Raw genomic sequence first — 22,096 nt, forward strand, 5'->3', positions numbered from 1 at the left:
ATCCACAGATGCACATGAGCTGTGAGCCCAGAAGGAGAGAAGAATACACAATGGATCTTGCAAGTCTTCTCTCAAAGTCTGGATCCAGCTTGCAGGAAGGGATCTAGGTCCTAGACCTCTGCACAGTGAGGCAGGGCCAAGGAACGTATAATTGTAACTCGGAGAAACTTCTCCTGGCACTGAGGATAAGAAGTTACTTAGAGTTTTCACGCCAGGCTGAATTGAGTGTACTGAATAACAGGGATGGCAAGATGGGCGGTGGGAAACGGGGCCTGTGAAGTGAAGAAAAAATGTTTCATGGGGCAGGGAAGAGTGGTTGCGAGGTAGAGTCATTGTTCCAATAGGTTCACCTGTACTTGAGAGTCATTTTTGCAGGGGCGTAGCTTCGGGTGGGGAAGGGAGGTGTTTGTGGAGTTACCCCCTGCCCCCAATAAATGTATTTTCTGATAAATAGTTGGGTACAGGTGCTTTCAGTCAGGCATTGTGAGATGTGAGTCAGATTTCAGCAAGAATCACAAGCTCACACCCTTCCAGTCTTAGTGACCAAGCTACGCTCCTGCATTTTTGAGAGTCTTTGTCTGATGTTTTGGTGAAAGGCAGAAGGACTTGTTTTCTTGGAAGCTTTCTCTGGAATCCTTGAACTCGCTGCAGCTTTTATGCAGGTATGACAGCCACTGTTAGGGGTGGTCGGATTCACAGACCTTCTGTAGCATGTGGTCAGCATGGTGTTCCTTCTTAATCGGCTTTGCATGTTTTTTTATATCCCTAATAGAACTCCTTGAGTTCTGTGTGCCCTGTCATGTACTTTTGAGACAATCCCTAAGGAACAGAAAAGGACGTCTCTCACGTGAATCCACGCTTGGCTTACTGATTCTGACGTGACCACGCCCCCTTTACCTAGCGTTCGCTCTTCGTGCTTCGTGGAAGCTATCGGAGCCTTTGTTTCTCCAATTTATTCCTGTTCCAGTTCCCGATATTTGATTCCTGGCCATCGTTTTGGAGAGAACTTTAGTGCCTTATTGTCTATTCCCTAGCTTGCACCCACCCTCTCCCGAGGGGTAGCGTGTCCTGACCCCGCAATCCTTCTCTTCCGGGTTCCACCTTATTCTGAGTTACGACTCTATCATCTTTACCTGGCATTTCCCTGTGTTCGTGAGTATTGTCTTATCTTGTGTATGTCTAGAGAGGTGCTCGTTCTGCTCCGTCTTTACTTTACGAGCCAGACAGCATTTCCTCTTGTCTTGAGTGAGTCTGTAACATTGTTGTCTTATTGAGAGCCCCTTCCCACTCTGTCTTTAGCTTAAGAGTTGGGCGGAGCTTCCCATTCGTGATTGTGTTTTATGTACACCCGTTCCGCTCTGTCTTTAGTTTAAGAGCCGGACGTGGTTTGAGCTCACCCGTTCCGCTCTGTCTTTAGTTTAAGAGCCGGACGTGGTTTGAGCTCACTCGTTCCGCTCTGTCTTTAGTTTATGAGCCGGACGTGGTTTGCTCAACTCATACTTTAGAACGTTTCCTTCTCGCTCTATCTTTGGTGCCTTGAGCTGGTAGGAATTCCCCTGGTACTGAGTTTTACTTCTCTGCTGTTGCTCTGAATACCGGGTGAAACTCCTATCCTCACACGTGCTTGCTGTAACCCCTTTTCTGTGTGAGTCCACTGCTGCTGCTGGGGTACATAACTTCCCTGGCGTATTTTCCACTCTGGAGTTTCCTGGTGACACTTCATTCAAGGTCTGACTCTCACTATCGAGGGGTAAGTGGAACTTCATGTTGAATACTTGTATATAATTCTTGTTGTTTCATTGTAGTTTAGAAGTACTGTGTATTTTTTGCAGCCTTCTCCTGTCTACAAGCCTGCAGCTACAACATCCAGCTGGGGGAGAGTTGGTACACTCCTCGGATTATTCCCCCCACACTTTTTGGGAGCAGTTGGCATTGTGCATGTATATATCCCACTCTTGTTGTTGCTTTTTGGAAGTGTGGAGGACTTTCATCTTCGCTTCTTTGGAACTTGGCCACCCCATTAAGGGAACCTCGACAGCCACAGGTTCAGGTGAGCAGAACTTCACAGGGGGTGGTGTGGCGGGGAGGAGCTTGGGGGGGGGTTGAGCTTCTCTTAGCTCCAGATCCATAGAGGACCTCAGCAGGCTCCATGCATGTCTGGTGATTATGTCTTAGGTCTCAGGGAGTTCCTTTGCAGCTTAAATTATATATATATAATCTATATTGCTGCTTGTGGCCCTTGTGGAACCACCCAGAGGCTAAAATACTAGCCACATGGATTGGGGCTGACTTCCCTGTTTAATGAAAGGTGCAGTTGTTGCTCCACGTGTGCACTGCAAAGTCTGGTGATTATGAGTGGTATGTTAAGTTCAGCTGTCAGACAGTGATATAGTACACTTTACACTAAAGCTTCTCTGTGCAGTACTCTAAATAAACACAGAATAATATCTAATTAAGGGAGGGATTGAAGCCAAAAGATGAGTTCTTTGGGCTACTTTAAATGTTTCATATTGAAGTTCAAGTCTCACAACTATGACATTGCAAGTAAATATTATTAATATAAATATTGTATTATGTGTGTATATATCTATATGTATATATCTATCTATACACACACACACACATATATATTAGATGTAATATATAAGATTGTATTATAGAAAATATAACTATCATATACTATATATATTTCATATAAATATAATTAATATAAATATCATGTACATATTGTAACTATTGAAAATATTGTAAATATTCTGCTGCCAGCAAGAGATGCACAGCAGAAAGGACAAAGAAACCCAGTGTTCTAATAGCATAAGGAAATCAAATCCTGTTCCTGGGTTGGTCTGGGGCAGGACCACATATGCTCCATTGCATTATGCAAAGGGATTTTAAACAAACGCTAACCAAAACCCTGAGACATTGCAGTGTTCACCTGTTTATAGACCACCACGCAAAGAATAACACTGGGGGGAAACCACTTGTATTCTATCCATAGAGCCTGTTGAGAAGTGTGGGGTGGTCTGTTCTTGTTGTCTTCACCATTCCTTTTACACAAAATGATTGTGAGCCTCTACAAGCAGGGCCGGGCTGAGAACAGCAACCAGACCTGGCAGATTGCTGCCCGACTGGCCCCGGAAGCGAGTGGGTGGGGGGGTGGTGGTTATGTGCTAGTGAGAAGCACCGCTCTTTGCAAAACCAGCCCCCAGTAACAAAACCAGCCCCCATGCGTACAAAACTGGTCCCCAGCCGTTCGGCCCACCGAGGAAACGCCAGGTGCTTGCTACCGCCAGTCCGGGCCTGTCTACAAATAACCCTAACAATAGGTACACCAGAAGTGATTGCGTGTTGTTTTCCATCCGCATTAATTTCAATGTTCGCAATCAGTATTCTTTTCCCAAACATAAAACCACTGCACCAAGCCTAGGTATATCCTGGGCTTGAGGAACCTCTAGGGTATATTCCTTCTAGACTGTGCATACACAGTGTGGTGGATGAGGGGGTAAGAAAGGCCTGCACAGAACGCTGCTGTAACTATAACAAAAAAATTTAACTACTACTAAAAAGCATCTCAGTAAATCAGTGGTTAATTTGTGATGGTACTTGCAGAGCCGGACTGAGAACTCACAACAGCCCTGGCAATTTTGTCAGACCAGCCCCTAGGGGAGGCAGGGGTGGGAGTGTGAATCACTGCCGCTTTTGTACCCGTGGGCTGATATTGCAGCACCCCTGCAAAACCGATCCCAGAAATAATACTGGCCCCCATCACTGCAAAACTGACCTCCAACCTTCCAGCTTCCCAGAGAAACACCTGATGTCCAGTATGGCCATTCCGGCCCTGGACGCTTCTCGATTCCCAGGTGAGACTTCTTCTAGAGAGGTGGCTCTTGTGTGTTTCTGTAGCATGAGTTGGAGCAATGGTGACTGCCTGCTGAGTGATTTCACAATGATTCATGATATTCATAACAAAAGTTGTTCTCACGGTGAGCAAAAGAACAATTGATGGACAGAATGCAGAACAATGTCATACATTCACTCCAGTACAGGGATCTGGGCCTAAATCCATTGTTTTTTGCTCACCATGCCATTCCAATTTTGACCCAGCCATATGCAAATCAGTCTTGACCCTGTGCCCAATGGGAAAAGTCCAGTCCGAACTGCCAGGCCAGGCCAGGTCCTCCCTGGACTGGAAAGAAGCATCCTAGGACCGGTTTCGGGCTTTAAGCCCTCATCAGTCAGGATAGCTTGACTCCAGTGGCATCGAGAGCACGGGACTCATGTCTAAACATACCCGTCCCACTCGGGGGGACAAATGCAAAAAGAACAATTGATGGACAGAATGCAGAACAATGTCATACATTCACCCCAGTACAGGGATCTGGGCCTAAATCCATTGTTTTTTGCTCACCATGCCATTCCAATTTTGACCCAGCCATATGCAAATCAGTCTTGACCCTGTGCCCAATGGGAAAAGTCCAGTCCGAACTGCCAGGCCAGGCCAGGTCCTCCCTGGACTGGAAAGAAGCATCCTAGGACCGGTTTCGGGCTTTAAGCCCTCATCAGTCAGGATAGCTTGACTCCAGTGGCATCGAGAGCACGGGACTCATGTCTAAACATACCCGTCCCACTCGGGGGGACAAATGCAAAAAGAACAATTGATGGACAGAATGCAGAACAATGTCATACATTCACCCCAGTACAGAGATCTGGGCCTAAATCCATTGTTTTTTTGCTCACCATGACATTCCAGTTTGGACCCAGCCATATGCAAATCAGTCTTGACCCTGCGCCCAATGGGAACAGTCCAGTCCGAACTGCCAGGACGGGTTTCGGGCGTTCAGCTCTCATCAGCCAGGAGATAGCTTGACTCCAGTGGCATGGAGAGCACAGGACTCACGTCTAAACATACCCATCCCACTCGGGTGACAAATGCAAAAAGAACAATTGATGGACAGAATGCAGAACAATGTCATACATTCACCCAAGTACAGAGATCTGGGCCTAAATCCATGGTTTTTGCTCACAATGCCATTCCAGTTTGGACCCAGCCATATGCAAATCAGTCTTAACCCTTCGCCCAATGGGAACAGTCCAGTCTGAACTGCGTAACTATTTCTGGGATAACAGCTGAATCATGCACTTCCCTGACGGATCCTGTAAGGCTACCACAACCCCAGGGAGGTGATCAGGGCACTGGTTCACCTCACAGTGACTGGCTTGAGTTAGGGCTGGCCAGACAGACTGGCTTTTTCCTTTCCTGCCGTGCACCTAATGACCTGTGCAGTGCCTCTTTTCTTATCTGCCTGGTGCTGCTATGGGCCTGGTCCTTTTTACTCACCGGCTGGTAGCATGTAGGGCACAGCAGACCAGTCCTGCAGGACACAGTCCAACACAGCATACATGTTGGAAACCCTTTGAACACTTCTGACTCCTGGTCAGGCTTTGGACTGAAGTGACATTACTGGCAGAGGCAATCTGAGGGCTGACCTTTGTGGGCAACAGTGCAGAGGAAGGTGCAGTGAGCACAGAGTGCAGTGATTCCCCCATGTGAAACGACACATTGCTGGAGTTGCGTCACTTTTGTGACACCCTCCAGCAATGCTTCACTTTTGCGCCATACAGATATGTCAGAAATACTAACTTATCTGTAACTCCTTGCGACAAGATGCGTCATACAGTAAATTTGACTCATCCATCATGTCGCAAGGAGGGCACACTGAGAAGTGACGCATCGCTGCTTTCACGCAATGATGCGTCACTTCTCATAAATGAGGCCCATAGCTGGTGAAAGGGAACTTTCACCAAAGTCATAAACATAGATATAGGACTACCGGGTAGGGATGTAGACAAATGCTGAAAAGGTTAAACAACTCACCAAAGTCATAAACATAGATATAGGACTGCTGGTCAGGGATGTAGACAAATGCTGAAAAGGTTAAACAACTCACCAAAGTCATAAACATAGATATAGGACTGCCGGTCAGGGATGTAGACAAATGCTGAAAAGGTTAAACAACTCACCAAAGTCATAAACATAGATATAGGACTGCTGGTCAGGGATGTATACAAATGCTGAAAAGGTTAAACAACTGTACAAAAACCATATTAATCTCCGACATTCGATGAAAGTTCGGGGGGACTATAAAGAAAGAACGCACCTGTCATTATTCTGTTCTGTAGAAAAAATAACATTATCCAATAATTCTCTCCACCACAGACTTGAAATATTCCAGCTGTTGTGCACTATTATTTCTATCATACAATTACTAATTAGGAAATCAGTAACTTGATAATTGAATTCCCACATGGATCTAGGGGATGGAACATTTAACTGCATTACAAATCATAGCCACTACGTTGCGCTGTTAAACAATATTTATTTTTGTAACCAGTTTGGGGATGTACTCAGTAGTCTCCAAATATAGCTCTAAAACGACTAATTATAGTACAGTAGTTTAAATCAACTAAGAATTCACTGACTTCATGAGACTCTGCCCCCACAGTCGTAGCTTCACGCGGATAGAAAAATGCAGTTTGTATGGAGGAAATGAAAAGTTCTTTAAACAACACTTTCGGATCACCATTACCTCGGGCTGCTAACTTGCGGGCGCATGATTGAGCCATTCATTTTCCAGGCCAGTGCACTGGAGGAATTCCTCATTGGCCAGGTGTGCTTAATTAAAACTAGAAACACTGGTTTTTAAAGGGAAGCTCCATGGCAAGGACAAAAAATCAATTCTCTTTGTCAATTAAGTTCTGTATGTCTCTACCAACAACAACATGGGCCTTGTAGAATGTTCGTTTGTTTGATGAGGTCAGCAGGGGTCTTGTCTATTGTGACATCTTTCAGCGGGAAGCCATTTTTAAAGGGCTGATTTAGGAACTAAAAGAAGTCACTGCAAAAATGGCTATTACTGGACCATACTGACGATGCAGGGCCTACCACCTCACACAGTGTCATTGTTGCGCAGGGTTTCACATAATGTCATCACACACAGGGTCGGATTCGGCACAAAATTAGGCCTGGGCACCGAAAGAACAAGCATTTGCAACGGGTCTCGCTTGTTGCTGAATTCGCTGAATGTTGCAGGACAGCGTGTAGTGCCTGCAGTAGGAGAAACCATTAAACAAAATAGTGCTTGCAGAGTAAATGCAGGATGCCAGTGGTCCCTGCAAGGGACCCCATAGGAGGGCAGGACCCGTAGTATCGCTGAGGGCAGCCGGGCAGCACATCCTTGGGGGCGGCGCGAGCGAGCTGCATTGGATTTAGAGGTCCTCCGAATGTATCCAGGTGACATGAATTGTAACACTGTTTACTGAGCGGTCTGGGACTGATAGGTTGTCCTTGGTTAGGGACATATTAGTTACAAAGACTAGGAAACCTTCACTCTTTCCATGGGAAGCTCACAATTATTAGAGCAAAGGCAACAACAACAATTATGCGGTGTATCGCGACGCATTTTAAATTGAAAGACAGTACAATTTCAATTTCAATTTATGTCAGCACAAACCTGATTTTGCACATTAGGAGCATAAGAAAAACTAAAACCATGTTCACACTGGCATGTGGGTAAAAATAACACTGCCATGGCCCTCGTGCCACACAAAAGAGCTATCATCCGAATAATGCCTCTTCCATGTGGCTTTTAGACAAAATGTGACTGGCTGCACCGGCCTGTGAGGAATTTTTCAATTTCCATGCGGGCCAACCTGCAGCCTCTTTTAGGTTTGCCAATTTTTAAAGAATAATTTTTGCATAGCATTTTGAAAGAGTTTGTCTTTAATTCACTGCTTATGTCTGCTTGGTGAATAGTGCTTGTTAATTTTCGTCCTTCATGGTTTAACTGAGTGAGATAATTTCGGATCTCATACAGTGAACATGTTTCTTCTAAAGTAATATCTTTTGGTGCAAAAACCCTCACAGTTCATGCCTTTGGACGCCTGGTCCTGTTATCTTGATCAATAAAGTGTCACTGCTGAACCTTCTCTGTAAATGAAGGGCCAGATGTTTGAATTACTTGTCACAAAATCTGGCGGGAATTTGTGAACAGGAATTTTTGCGGCAAGTAAAGAATTTAATAAACCAACCAATGTACTAAAAGGGCAGTGTAAAAAAGTGAGTACAGCTCAAAACATAATACGATGCCAGTACAAGGGCTTTTTTCTTTTATTTACAGATAATAAAAGCCCACACGGAGGAGTAACAGCTAGGATGACAAGTGCTGTCTCTACAGCTGGCAATCATCCCAATCACCAGTAGTCCTCTCAATTATAACACTCATACATTCTAAAACCTATTTAAGAACACCAAGCATGTTACCTAACCCTAAGCAAGTAACACATAGTTAATAAATACATTAATAAATCTGGTACAGCATGTCCCTCTTTTTAGTTATGTAACAAGACAAACATGCGCATGGGAAACTTATATGCTGCAAAATAAACTTAAGTTGGTATAAAATAAAATCATTAAACTTTTCAAGTACTTTGATAACTCTTTGAAGTATTTCAAAACATGTCTCCACCTGGCGTATTTGGTGTATTAACATCCTAGTCCATAATACTACCTCGCACCACCTTATCAGAAATTGTAACATCAGCTGGAAACTGTACAGAAGAAGTATAGTTTTCAGTATAAATAGAATTATTTATATTAATTTCTGGTCTACAATCGTGGACCTGAGGCAGTATTTAAGTGGGGGTTAGTCTGTCTCTAGAAGGAGAGCTTAGACAATATTTTCAGGCAGGGAAGGACGTAGGGGAAAAATAGTAGTGTCCCATAGCTGCCCAGCATGGTATAGGCTCTTGGTTAGGGCAATTGCTTCAGCCACCTGGGTCCAACGAGCGCCACAACGGGGCGACGTGTGAGACATAATAGGTTAAGTTACGGCAGGGTAGACGAAGGGTTGCTGGCTATGCGGGCTCATACCAGCTTTTTCGCTTAAGGGGGACACTCACCGGCAGGACTAAAAAGTGGTAATCCTGGTGTAAAGGGATGGGGTGCTGAGGGAGGCAGACTAGTCTGCTCGCACTAGCGAGAGTGGGATCCTCGAGACCTCCAGTACAGGTTGCAGGCATGCACCAGAATTGGGTCCATCCAGGACAGACAAACACTCCAGTCCCTATCCAAGACACGGGCAGTAGCTGGCTTCCAGACATTTAGTGGGGCAGGGTGCTAGACTCTGAGAGGAACATGGGGTCAGAGCATACCTTGGCCTTAATGATAGATGTAGGAGTGTTTGGCAACACCTGTACTCAGGAATGGCCAATCCTGGCTTCGCCAGTACAGGGATAGCATTCTCACCATCTGGAGCAGGTAGAGGAGAGAAAGGTTAGAACCACAGTTGGGGGAGTCCAGGCCAAGCATCCTCTCGCTGGAGCCCCCTGGGGGGGATTTTAGATTACATAGGGGCCTGGAGGGCAAGTGACGACTGCGGGAAGCAATGAGGGGGGACCTAAGTACATTGAGCAGTGAGCTGGGATCGTGTGGCCTCTGGTGGTCAGAGATGACACCTAGAACCATATGGCACAGGGCTAGATCCCAGGAAGCGTGGGAAGTAGCCCGCAAGCGCGTAAACGCAGCCATGCGAAATCCACGGAGATGCGGGGGTTGGGATTCATAAGGCACGGCCTGCTGCATGCGAAATCCGTTGAATGCTGGGAAACAGACGGGGTGCACTGGTCCAAGGTAGGCTTGGCGATATTCTTGCTAGACCTGGAGGCAGCTCTAGAGGCAGCGGGTTGCAAATAGATGCGATGCAGGGAGCTAAGTGGTGGGGGCTCTGGATGCAGCGGAGGCCACACCCAGGGCTGTGGAGGAGTTACAGGGTGATCCCAAAACAGGAATGGCGCAGGAACAGGACCTGAAGCCTCCAGTGCAAAGCACACCGTGCATAAGTCATACATGCTCCAAGGGGTCCTTCTTGGGAACTTGGAGTACGACGGCGCCCCGTTAGTCCTTAGGGCGGTTGTAAACATGAGCAACCAGGGGCTTGCCATATAGCGCTCCGCCCGGCAGGGTAAGGTGTGAGTCACTCTCCCTTGTTCAGAGGGCGGAGTTGGTGGACGATAGGTTCACCGGTGGGAGGAGTAAATCCTCCCAGGCACAATAGCGGGCTATGGCCACTGGTGTTTCTTTGGCTAAACTTCAGGTGCCCTGCAACGAGGGGTTGCGGGCGGACGGGATTGCCTGTAAGATAACCCACCTTTTATTTGTATATCAAATAAACCTGCAGCTCCTTTTTCCAAATAACACTGTGTCTGTATATTATTGTGTGAATGTTGTGGGGTGCTGTGGGCGGCGGCGTACCGATAGAGGTACTATGCAGGATGCCCGTGGTCCCTGCAAGGGACCCCATAGGAGGGCAGGCCCCGTAGTATCGCTGAGGGCAGCCGGGCAGCACATCCTTGGGGGCGGCGCGAGCGAGCTGCTGGGGAGGGGCTACAGGTATATAGGGGTGGCCCCTCCTCCCACGCACTCTCTTTGCTGCTGCCCCTCTCCAGCCAGGTCGCGTCCCAGGCTGCTCCCAGGCCACCGCAGCTGCTCCGGCCGTAGGTAGTCCCCCCCCTTACAGGACCCTTAGATCCAACACCTTACCAATTCCCCTCCCTACCGCTCACCCGTTGGAAAGGTGGGAAGTGGGAGGGGGACCGCTATTAATGTTTGTCTCTTGTTGCAGGAGGAGTTACAGGGCGATCCCAAAACAGGGAAGGCGCAGGAACAGGACCTGAAGCCTCCAGTGCAAAGCGCACTGTGCATAAGTCATACATGCTCCAAGGGGTCCTTCTTGGGAACTTGGAGTACGACGGCGCCCCGTTAGTCCTTAGGGCGGTTGTAAACCTGAGCAACCGGGGGCTTGCCATATAGCGCTCTGCCCGGCTGGGTAAGGTGTGAGTCACTCTCCCTTGTTCAGAAGGCGGAGTTGGTGGACGATAGGTTCACTGGTGGGAGGAGTAGATCCTCCCAGGTACAATACCGGGCTATGGCAGCTGATGTTTCTTTGGCTCAACTTCAGGTGCCCTGCAACGAGGGGTTGCGGGGCGGACGGGATCGCCTGTAAGATAACAAACCTTTTATTTGTATATCAAATAACCCTGCAGCTCCTTTTTCCAAATAACACTGTGTCTGTATATTATTGTGTGAATGTTGTGGGGTGCTGTGGGCGGCGGCGTACCGATAGAGGTACTATAAGACATAACGTGAAACAACCGAAGTAAAGGGCCAGTCTTCATGGAAGGATACAAATGACGACAAGGCGGTACTAAGGAGGGACTAACAAGCCTATTAATGAATAAGAAGCCAGCATTTACTAAGGACAATGACACAGCCAATGATAAAAATGGGCGGAGAGAGGGCGGGGCTTCAAGTCCATACTCCAATACAGCATGGCTCGCAGATTGTGTATGCGCTAGCCAGGCTCGACCTAAAATGTGGCCCACATTTGTGGTTTATGACCTTTCATGAAACGTTGCTTAGTATTGGGAGTAATTTTGGGAGAAATCTCTGATAAATTAGCTTTCTAACCTCGCAGAGTCAGTAGCATTGGCCAAGACTAAACGCACCCCCTAGACACACCATTATTCCACTGCAACTCACCATAGGTGTACTCACCTGATCTTCAGGCCTATATATTTCTGTATTTTTGATGCCTGAATAGTCACCTGTCGGCCCCTTAGCCAGTGCCCCCCCCCTAAGGTCCCTGCATTTTGTATCTCACCATGAAATTTTATTTCATTTGTGTCTTGCAAACCTTCCATTTTTCTCCTCCCTTTCAGCCTCTTTCCCGTCCCTCTGCTCCTTTAATTTCTTTGTGCTGTAACTAATGTTATATTCTTATGTGTCCCTTTTATTGCTTTGCTGCAGACAATAAAGGACGTCCTCCAGGGCCTGGAGGCAGCGTTTAAAACAAATGAGAATCCACAGATGGAATTCCCTTTATCATTCCATCCCTTTGATGAAGGAATTTCCACTGGTGGTTTGTAATCTACATTTAGCATTATCTCCTGGAATACCAACAACCTCTAAACTAAACCCTAGACTGAGGGAGAGAATTAAGATAGTGCATGTGAGGTAGTAAACACTGTTTCCTGTAATGTGCGTTCTCTGGCGCCCACGCACCTAAGTCTCCCAGAGCGCACAGTGTAATATGCTAACTGCGCACACTCAGTAGAGGACCGTTTGTGCCGCCGCTTTTAAAATGCGTGCGGCACGAAAGGCGGAGGGAGACCACCCGAAGTTTGTCAGCAAGTGGCTCCTGCTGCATTTCTTTTGTTTAAAAGCGCTCGGCTGTGGGGCAGATTGTATACTTTTTAAAAAGACCCACCCCAACAGGAGCAGACCCACTTCATGCTGTGCCTGCTTGAGGAGACCCACCTCATGCTGTGCCTGCTCAAGGAGACTCACCTCATGCTGTGCCTGCTCAAAGAGACCCACCTCATGCTGTGCCTGCTCAAGGAGACCCACCGGCAACAGGAGCCGACCCACCTCATGCTGTGCCTCGTCAAGGAGACCCACCTCATACTGTGCCTGCTTGAGGAGACCCACCCGCAACAGGAGCAGACCCACCTCATGCTGTGACTGCTCAAGGAGACCCACCTCATGCTCTGCCTGCTCAAGGAGACTCACCTCATGCTGTGCCTGCTCAAGGAGACCCACCTCATGCTGTGCCTGCTCAAGGAGACCCACCTGCAACAGGAGCCGACCCACCTCATGGTGTGCCTCGTCAAGGAGACCCACCTCATCCTGTGCCTGCTCGAGGAGACCCACCCGCAACAGGAGCAGACCCACCTCATGCTGTGCCTGCTCAAGGAGACCCACCTCATGCTGTGCCTGCTCAAGGAGACTCACCTCATGCTGTGCCTGCTCAAGGAGACCCGCCCGCAACAGGAGCCGACCCACCGCATGCTGTGCCTCGTCAAGTAGACCCACCTTATACTGTGCCTGCTCGAGGAGACACACCCACAACAGGAGCAGACCCACCTCATACTGTGCCTGCTCGAGGAGACCCACCCGAAACATGAGCAGACCCACCTCATACTTTGCCTGCTCAAGGAGACCCACCCGCAACAGGAGCAGACCGACCTCATGCTGTGCCTGCTCAAGGAGACCCGCCTCATACTGTGACTGCTCAAGGAGACCCACCTCATGCTGTGCCTACTCAAGGAGACCCACCTGGGACAAGAGCAGACCCGCCTCAGGCTATGCCTACTTAAGGAGAACCACCCGGGACAGGAGCAGAGCCACCTCATGCTGTGCCTGCTCGATGAGACCCACCTCATGCTGTGCCTGCTTGAGGGGACTCACCTCATGCTGTGCCTGCTCAAGGAGACTCACCCGGGACAGGAGCAGATCCACCACATGCTATGCCTGCTCAAGGAGACTCTCCTCATGCTGTGCCTGCTCAAGGAGATCCACCCGGGACAGAAGCAGACCCACCTCATGCTGTGCCTACTCGAGCAGACCCACCTCATGCTGTGCCTGATCAAGGAGACCCGCCTCATACTGTGCCTGTTCAAGGAGACCCGCCTCATGCTGTGCCTACTCAAGGAGATCCACCCGGGATAGAAGCAGACCCACCTCATGCTGTGCCTGCTCGAGCAGACCCACCTCATGCTGTGCCTGCTCAAGGAGACCCGCCTCATACTGTGCCTGCTCAAGGAGACCCGCCTCATGCTGTGCCTACTCAAGGAGATCCACCCGGGACAGGAACAGACCCATCTCATGCTGTGCCTGCTCGAGGAGACCCGCCTCATGCTGTGCCTGCTCAAGGAGAACCACCCGGGACAGGAGCAGACCCACCTCATGCTGTGCCCGCTCGGTGAGACCCGCCTCATGCTGTGCCTGCTTGAGGAGACTCACCTCATGCTGTATCTGCTCGATGAGACCTGCCTCATGCTGTGCCTGCTCAAGGAGACTCACCCGGGACAGGAGCAGATCCACCACATGCTATGCCTGCTCAAGGAGACTCTCCTCATGCTGTGCCTGCTCAAGGTGATCCACCCGAGACAGAAGCAGACCCACCTCATGCTGTGCCTGCTCGAGCAGACCCACCTCATGATGTGCCTGCTCAAGGAGACCCGCCTCATACTGTGCCTGCTAAAGGAGACCCACCTCATGCTGTGCCTGCTCAAGGAGACCCGCCTCATACTGTGCCTGCTAAAGGAGACCCACCTCATGCTGTGCCTACTCAAGGAGACCCACCCGGGACAGAAACAGACCCATCTCATGCTGTGCCTGCTCGAGGAGACCCGCCTCATGCTGTGCCTGCTCAAGGAGAACCACCCGGGACAGGAGCAGACCCACCTCATGCTGTGCCCGGTCGGTGAGACCCGCCTCATGCTGTTCCTGCTTGAGGAGACTCACCTCATGCTGTGCCTGCTCAAGGAGACCCACCTCATGCTGTGCCTGCTCAAGGAGACCCACCTCATGCTGTGCCTGCTCAAGGAGACCCACCTCATGCTGTGCCTGCTCAAGGAGACTCACCTCATGCTGTGCCTGCTCAAGGAGACCCGCCCGCAACAGGAGCCGACCCACCGCATGCTGTGCCTCGTCAAGTAGACCCACCTTATACTGTGCCTGCTCGAGGAGACACACCCACAACAGGAGCAGACCCACCTCATACTGTGCCTGCTCGAGGAGACCCACCCGAAACATGAGCAGACCCACCTCATACTTTGCCTGCTCAAGGAGACCCACCCGCAACAGGAGCAGACCGACCTCATGCTGTGCCTGCTCAAGGAGACCCGCCTCATACTGTGACTGCTCAAGGAGACCCACCTCATGCTGTGCCTACTCAAGGAGACCCACCTGGGACAAGAGCAGACCCGCCTCAGGCTATGCCTACTTAAGGAGAACCACCCGGGACAGGAGCAGAGCCACCTCATGCTGTGCCTGCTCGATGAGACCCACCTCATGCTGTGCCTGCTTGAGGGGACTCACCTCATGCTGTGCCTGCTCAAGGAGACTCACCCGGGACAGGAGCAGATCCACCACATGCTATGCCTGCTCAAGGAGACTCTCCTCATGCTGTGCCTGCTCAAGGAGATCCACCCGGGACAGAAGCAGACCCACCTCATGCTGTGCCTGCTCGAGCAGACCCACCTCATGCTGTGCCTGATCAAGGAGACCCGCCTCATACTGTGCCTGTTCAAGGAGACCCACCTCATGCTGTGCCTACTCAAGGAGATCCACCCGGGATAGAAGCAGACCCACCTCATGCTGTGCCTGCTCGAGCAGACCCACCTCATGCTGTGCCTGCTCAAGGAGACCCGCCTCATACTGTGCCTGCTCAAGGAGACCCACCTCATGCTGTGCCTACTCAAGGAGATCCACCCGGGACAGGAACAGACCCATCTCATGCTGTGCCTGCTCGAGGAGACCCGCCTCATGCTGTGCCTGCTCAAGGAGAACCACCCGGGACAGGAGCAGACCCACCTCATGCTGTGCCCGCTCGGTGAGACCCGCCTCATGCTGTGCCTGCTTGAGGAGACTCACCTCATGCTGTATCTGCTCGATGAGACCTGCCTCATGCTGTGCCTGCTCAAGGAGACTCACCCGGGACAGGAGCAGATCCACCACATGCTATGCCTGCTCAAGGAGACTCTCCTCATGCTGTGCCTGCTCAAGGTGATCCACCCGAGACAGAAGCAGACCCACCTCATGCTGTGCCTGCTCGAGCAGACCCACCTCATGATGTGCCTGCTCAAGGAGACCCGCCTCATACTGTGCCTGCTAAAGGAGACCCACCTCATGCTGTGCCTGCTCAAGGAGACCCGCCTCATACTGTGCCTGCTAAAGGAGACCCACCTCATGCTGTGCCTACTCAAGGAGACCCACCCGGGACAGAAACAGACCCATCTCATGCTGTGCCTGCTCGAGGAGACCCGCCTCATGCTGTGCCTGCTCAAGGAGAACCACCCGGGACAGGAGCAGACCCACCTCATGCTGTGCCCGGTCGGTGAGACCCGCCTCATGCTGTTCCTGCTTGAGGAGACTCACCTCATGCTGTGCCTGCTCAAGGAGACCCACCTCATGCTGTGCCTGCTCAAGGAGACCCACCCGCAACAGGAGCCGACCCACCTCATGCTGTGCCTGGTCAAGGAGACCCACCCGGGACAGGAGCAGACCCACCTCATGCTGTATCTGCTCGATGAGACCTGCCTCATGCTGTGCCTGCTCAAGGAGACTCACCCGGGACAGGAGCAGATCCACCACATGCTATGCCTGCTCAAGGAGACTCTCCTCATGCTGTGCCTGCTCAAGGAGATCCACCCGGGACAGAAGCAGACCCACCTCATGCTGTGCCTGCTCGAGCAGACCCACCTCATGATGTGCCTGCTCAAGGAGACCCGCCTCATACTGTGCCTGCTCAAGGAGACCCACCTCATGCTGTGCCTACTCAAGGAGACCCACCCGGGACAGAAACAGACCCATCTCATGCTGTGCCTTATCGAGGGGACCCGCCTCATGCTGTGCCTGCTCAAGGAGAACCACCCGGGACAGGAGCAGACCCACCTCATGCTGTGCCCGCTCGGTGAGACCCGCCTCATGCTGCGCATGCTTGAGGAGACTATCCTCATGCTGTGCCTGCTCGAGGAGACCCACCTGGGACAGGAACCGACTCACCTCATGCTGTGCCTCATCAAGGAAACCTACCCGGGACATGAGCAGACCCACCTCATGCTGTGCCTGCGTGAGGAGACTCACCTCATGCTGTGCCTGCGCAAGGAGACCCACCTGGGACAGGGGCAGACCCACCACATGCTATGCATGCTCAAGGAGACTCACCTCGTGCTGTGCCTGCTCAAGGAGTATCACCTCATGTTGTGCCTGCTTAAGCAGACCCACCTCCTGCTGTGCCTGCTCAGTTTGCACCATTGTCCTACTGCACAAGACTGCGACCCAGCCATTCTCTGTAATCGGTTATAGTGGGCTCCGATCTCCGCTCTAAAGCTACAGCAGCCTTTAAGGTCAAGCTCCAGCGGCCAAGCCAGCCTAGGAGAGTGGGATTTTATCTACAGTTGAAATAAATGGCCCACCAGCCGGCCTTTGCCCCGGGCCCCTCTTAATGGCAATAGTAGCGACAGGGACGTTAGCCAGTGGCTTGAGAGTGGTTGTCTTCTGTCTCTGAATATGTAAGATGAGACATGGAGTTACCCATGGGACGCTTCCTTGTTTTTATGATATTTAACACTCTAATTAGTTACATGACTAAACACGATGCCTGTTTTTCTATACACTGTGATTTGAGAGCTCCTTATTGTTAATTCCTGTTTCTTTTCAGAAAGACGGTCGACACAGAAATACATATGGGCCATCACCGTCCCTAGCAGGCTAAACTTGATGTGGCCAGTATACGTTTATGTTACAAAACATTTTTTTGCACAATTATATTTGCAGAGTGACGTATGACTAAGGTTCTGATGAAAACCCCCGAACTCCTCATTCTGTTATGGGCAGAAACATGTTGACCATTTACTGGGGTATATTTGCTTAAAATCCCCTTCTTCCTTGTCTTTTTACTCTATCCTAGGGAACCACTGAATAAAGTTGATTGTGCCCTCTGGAGATAGATGAAATCACATTGGTTTCATATATACTTTTTGCACTCTGCCCTTCACTTATCCCATAAAATTGGGTCATCCCAAAAACACCTTTGCTCCTCCCTTCGGGGAGTTGTAGCCCACAGCTGGTACCTTGCGGTCCGGGTGTGAGGAGGGAACCCAATGATGAAGCATGTCATCTTTGGATGCTGAGGGTTCTCGTCTTTTAAGAAGCTCTCTTCGGATATCAAACTCCTCATATACGCATATATTCACACAATGAATGTATGATCTTATTCCGCTGTATTTCTCCCCTCAGGGAATCATAACTCAGTCGTTACAACGACCGCATTGTGATTCTGCATACCATTACTCCGCAAGTCGGAACAACGTCTTGCCGAAGGGGGGGGGGGGGCTGGAAGTTGGAATAGTATAATTTACTATTCCAACTCCAGTCTGTGTGGACAATAAGGAAGGTGTTGGATTTTAAATCCAACACCTCCCCCGCCGCAAGTCGTTGTTCCGACTTGCGGAGTAATGGTATGCAGAATCACAACGTAATCGTTGTAACGACCGCTTTCTGATTTCCTGCGGGGAGAAAGATTTGTGGTAAACCTGGTTTACCACACACAATATATGCGTTCACTCTTACTTAACGCCTTCTGTTCCTCAATCAATCAATCAGTGACACTTATAGAGCGCGCTACATACCCGTAGGGTCTCAAGGTGCTGGGGGAGGGGGGGGGGGCGCTACTGCTCGAACAGCCAGGTCTTCAGCTTCTTCCTGAAGGAGAGGTGGTCTTGGGTCAGGCGCAGGTCGGTCGGGAGGGAGTTCCAGGTCTTGGCGGCCAGGTGGGAGAAGGACCTTCCTCCTGTAGTCGCTCTTCGGATGCGGGGGATGGTGGCGAGGGCGTGGTTGGCTGAACGGAGGTGGCGTTTGGGAGCGTAGAAGTTGACTCGGCTGTTGAGGTAGCTCGGGCCTTGGTCGTGTAGGGCTTTGTGTGCGTGGGTGAGGAGGCGGAAGGTGATTCTTTTGTTGACGGGGAGCCAGTGAAGGTCTCTCAGATGTCCGGAGATGTGGCTGGTTCGTGGGATGTCGAGGATGAGTCTGGCTGAGGCGTTCTGGATCCGCTGGAGTCTCTTCTGGAGCTTGGCAGTGGTACCGGCGTAGAGGGCGTTGCCGTAGTCCAGTCGGCTGGTGACGAGGGCCTGGGTGACGGTCTTCCTGGTCTCGGTGGGGATCCACCAGAAGATCTTCCGTAGCATGCGTAGGATGTTGAAGCACGCCGAGGAGACGTTGTTGACTTGCCTGGTCATGGAGAGGGAGGAGTCCAGGATGAAGCCCAGGTTGCGTGCATGGTCTGTCGGTTTGGGTGCGGTGCCCAGGGCAGGAGGCCACCAGGAGTCGTCCCAGGCGGAGGGTGAGGAGCCCAGGATGAGGACCTCCGTCTTGTCCGAGTTCAGTTTCAGGCGGCTGGTCGTCATCCACTCGGCTACCTCTTTCATCCCTTCGTGCAGGTTGGCTCTGGCGGCGGCGGGGTCGTTGGTCAGGGAGAGGATCAGCTGGGTGTCGTCGGCGTAGGAGATTATGCTGAGGTTGTGTTTGCGTACGATGGCCGCGAGGGGGCTCATGTAGACGTTGAAGAGGGTGGGGCTCAGAGATGATCCTTGGGGGACTCCGCAGATGACTTCGGAGGCCTCTGACTTGTACGGTGGTAGGCGGACTCTCTGTGTTCTTCCGTCGAGGAAGGAGATGATCCATTCCAGCGCCTTGTCCTGGATTCCGATGTTGCTGAGGCGCTGTACTAGGGTGCGGTGGCAGACCGTGTCGAATGCCGCGGAGAGGTCTAGGAGGATGAGGGCCGCTGTTTCTCCATTGTCCATCAGGGCTCGGATGTCATCGGTGGCGGCGATGAGGGCGGTCTCGGTGCTGTGGTTGGCTCGGAAGCCGGACTGTGAGGGGTCAAGGGATCCGTTCGTCTCGAGGAAGGCGGCCATCTGCTTGTTGACGGTCTTCTCGATGACTTTGGCTGGAAACGGGAGGAGCGAGATGGGGCGGTAATTCTTGAGGTCGGTGGGGTCCGCTGTTGGTTTCTTGAGTAGAGCGCTGAGTTCGGCGTGTTTCCAGCTCTCGGGGAAGATGGTGGTGTCGAAGGATGTGTTGATGATGTCTCGCAGGTGGGGTGCGATGACAGCGTCGGCCTTGTTGAAGACGTGGTGAGGGCAGGGGTCGGTCGGTGATCCGGAGTGGATGGAGTTCATCGTCCGGATGGTGTCTTCGGTGCTGATCGGGGTCCAGGCGTGGAGGGTGGTGGTGGAGGGTGGTTGCTCGGTCATGGTGTGCGTTGGTTGGTTGTTGAAGCTGTTGTGTATGTCCGCGATTTTGTTGTGGAAGTATGATGCGAGGGAGTTGCAGAGGTCTTGCGATGGGGTGACGTCGTTGTTTCCTGCGCTGGGGTTGGAAAGCTCTTTCACGATGTTGAAGAGTTCCTTGCAGTTGTGTGCGTTGTTGTCCAACCGGTCCTTGAATGCTGTTTTCTTGGTGGCGCGGATCAGCTGGTGGTGTTTCCGGGTGGCAAGTTTGAAGGAGGTCCTGTTGTCCGGTGTCGGGTCCCTTCTCCAGACTTTCTCGAGGGCTCGGCAGTTCTTCTTGGAGCTCTTGAGTTCGTCGGTGAACCATGGGGCCTTCTTGCTGCCGGGTCTGCTAGGCGGGGTCCTCAGTGGGGCGAGTTCATCCGCGCAGTTGCTGATCCACTTCGTGAGGTTGTCGGCGGCCTGGCTGGGGTTCGCTGAGCTGGCAGGGGGGTGCTGGCTCAGGGAGGTGGCGAGCTGGTCTGCTGTGATCTTGTTCCAGCTTCTGCGGGCGGCCTGTTGCTGGTGTTGGTGGGTCGTCGTTCTCTTGAAGGTGAAGTGGACGCAGCGGTGGTCCGACCATTGAAGCTCTGTGGCGTGGCTGAAGTCGATGTCTGTGCTGGAGGAGAAGACTGCGTCGAGTGTGTGTCCGGCGAGGTGGGTGGGGGTGGACACCAGTTGCTTGAGTCCCAGGTTGGCGAGGTTGTCGAGCAGGGTGCTGGTGTTGCGGTCGTTGTTGTTCTCCAGATGGAAGTTGAGGTCTCCCAGGAGGATGTAGTCAGCGGAGGGGAGGGCATGCGGGCTGACGAAGTCGGCGATGTCCTCGCTGAATTGCGTGCGTGGTCCCGGGGGTCGGTAGATCAGGGTGCCTCTGAGGGTGGTGTTCGGGTTGGTGTGGATCTGGAAATGCAGGTGTTCGGCGCTGGTCAGGGTGTTGTCGGTGCTGGTCGAGATGCGGATGGTGCTCCTGTGGATGATGGCGATGCCTCCTCCCATCTGGTTGGCGTTTCGGTCCCTCCGGACGATCTTGTAGCCCTCTGGGATAGCGATGGCGATGTCGGGTGCTGAAGAGGCGTTCATCCAGGTCTCCGTGAGGAAGGCAACGTCAGGGGCTGTGGCGTCTAGGAGGTTCCAGAGTTCGATGTCGTGTCTGTGGACGGAGCGGGTGTTGAGCAGGATGCACTTGAGGTGGGTGCTGCTGGTGTTCGACTTGGCGGGTGCTGGTGCGAGGCTGGTCCGGATGCATGTGAACTTGCAGGCGTGGCAGCTGAAAGGTCCGTGGGTACGTCGTGGAGTGGCTTAATGGCAATCTGGGAGTCGGCCGGTGTTGAGAGCGGTGAGGGTGGCGGCGGAGTACGTCAGGCGGGTCGGTCGGGGTCTTCGTGGGCCAGGGGTCCTGGCACTGGGCGCGGTCCAGACGCGGACGGGCGCAGACGGGCTTACCTTTGGCGCGCCTTCGGCGCACAATCGGCGCGCCCGCTGCGCGTGACCGCTGCGCGTTCGCACGGTCGCCATATAAAGGCGAAGTGCGCGGGTGGGCGGAGCAGCTGGGAGGCGGGAGCGGGGAGGGAACAGAATGAAAAAAGGGGCGGGGCTTGCGGTGGTGGCGGGAAGCGGGGAGCGGGGAGGGAAGACGGAGGTCGGCGAGGGTAGGCGGGCAAACAGGAAGGACACAAGCTGAGAAAAGAAAAATACAGAAAAAACAGAGGCAAACGCTAACACGGGCAGGGAAACAAGAAAACAATTTTAGCAAGCACAAATGTCGGACAAAACAAAGTAAAAACAATCGACAGCCGAGTCGGCCGGCAGCGAGGCAGGCAGCGAGGCAGGGAAGGCTGAGGGGCACACGCAGCAGCTGGCGGCCGTGCGGCGCAGGGGTGTCCCACAAGTGGGTCACACTCACCTGTGTCGCACGGTCGCCATATAAAGGCCAAGTGCGCGGGTGGGCGGAGCAGCTGGGAGGCGGGAGCGGGGAGGGCTTATTTTCGGGCGTATTTTCTTGTGAGTTCGAATGCCCGCCTTGCCAATCCGATGCTGATCACGCAGTGACCTGGTGAATAAGCACATTCACATGGTGAGGTTTTCATAGAAGCTTTTCATAGGTTTCTAGCTTAGAGCTTTGCATAGCAGGGCTCTATTTAAAAGTTCCCTGGTACATGGAATGTGGTTCCAGATAAGTTAAGTCTTCCTGTGAGGAGGGGCT

General features: G+C 51.8%; 1 long non-coding RNA gene across 3 annotated transcripts in view; it reads left to right on the top strand.

Moving 5' to 3' along the window:
* The first annotated feature begins 869 nt into the window (after window positions 1-869).
* LOC147718523 (uncharacterized) overlaps window positions 870-22,096 on the top strand; it is a 290,327-nt gene continuing 269,100 nt past the window's right edge. For 2 of the 3 annotated variants that reach the window (XR_015309983.1, XR_015309985.1), the window contains exons 1-2: window positions 870-1,750; window positions 1,833-2,050. This is a non-coding gene — a long non-coding RNA (uncharacterized LOC147718523). The remainder of the gene's footprint in view (window positions 1,751-1,832; window positions 2,051-22,096) is intronic. The other variant, XR_015309986.1, reaches the window with a different exon arrangement.

The sequence above is a fragment of the Lissotriton vulgaris genome, chromosome 4_1, assembly GCF_964263255.1.
Source record: "Lissotriton vulgaris chromosome 4_1, aLisVul1.2, whole genome shotgun sequence".
NCBI classification, from domain to species: Eukaryota; Metazoa; Chordata; class Amphibia; order Caudata; family Salamandridae; genus Lissotriton; species Lissotriton vulgaris.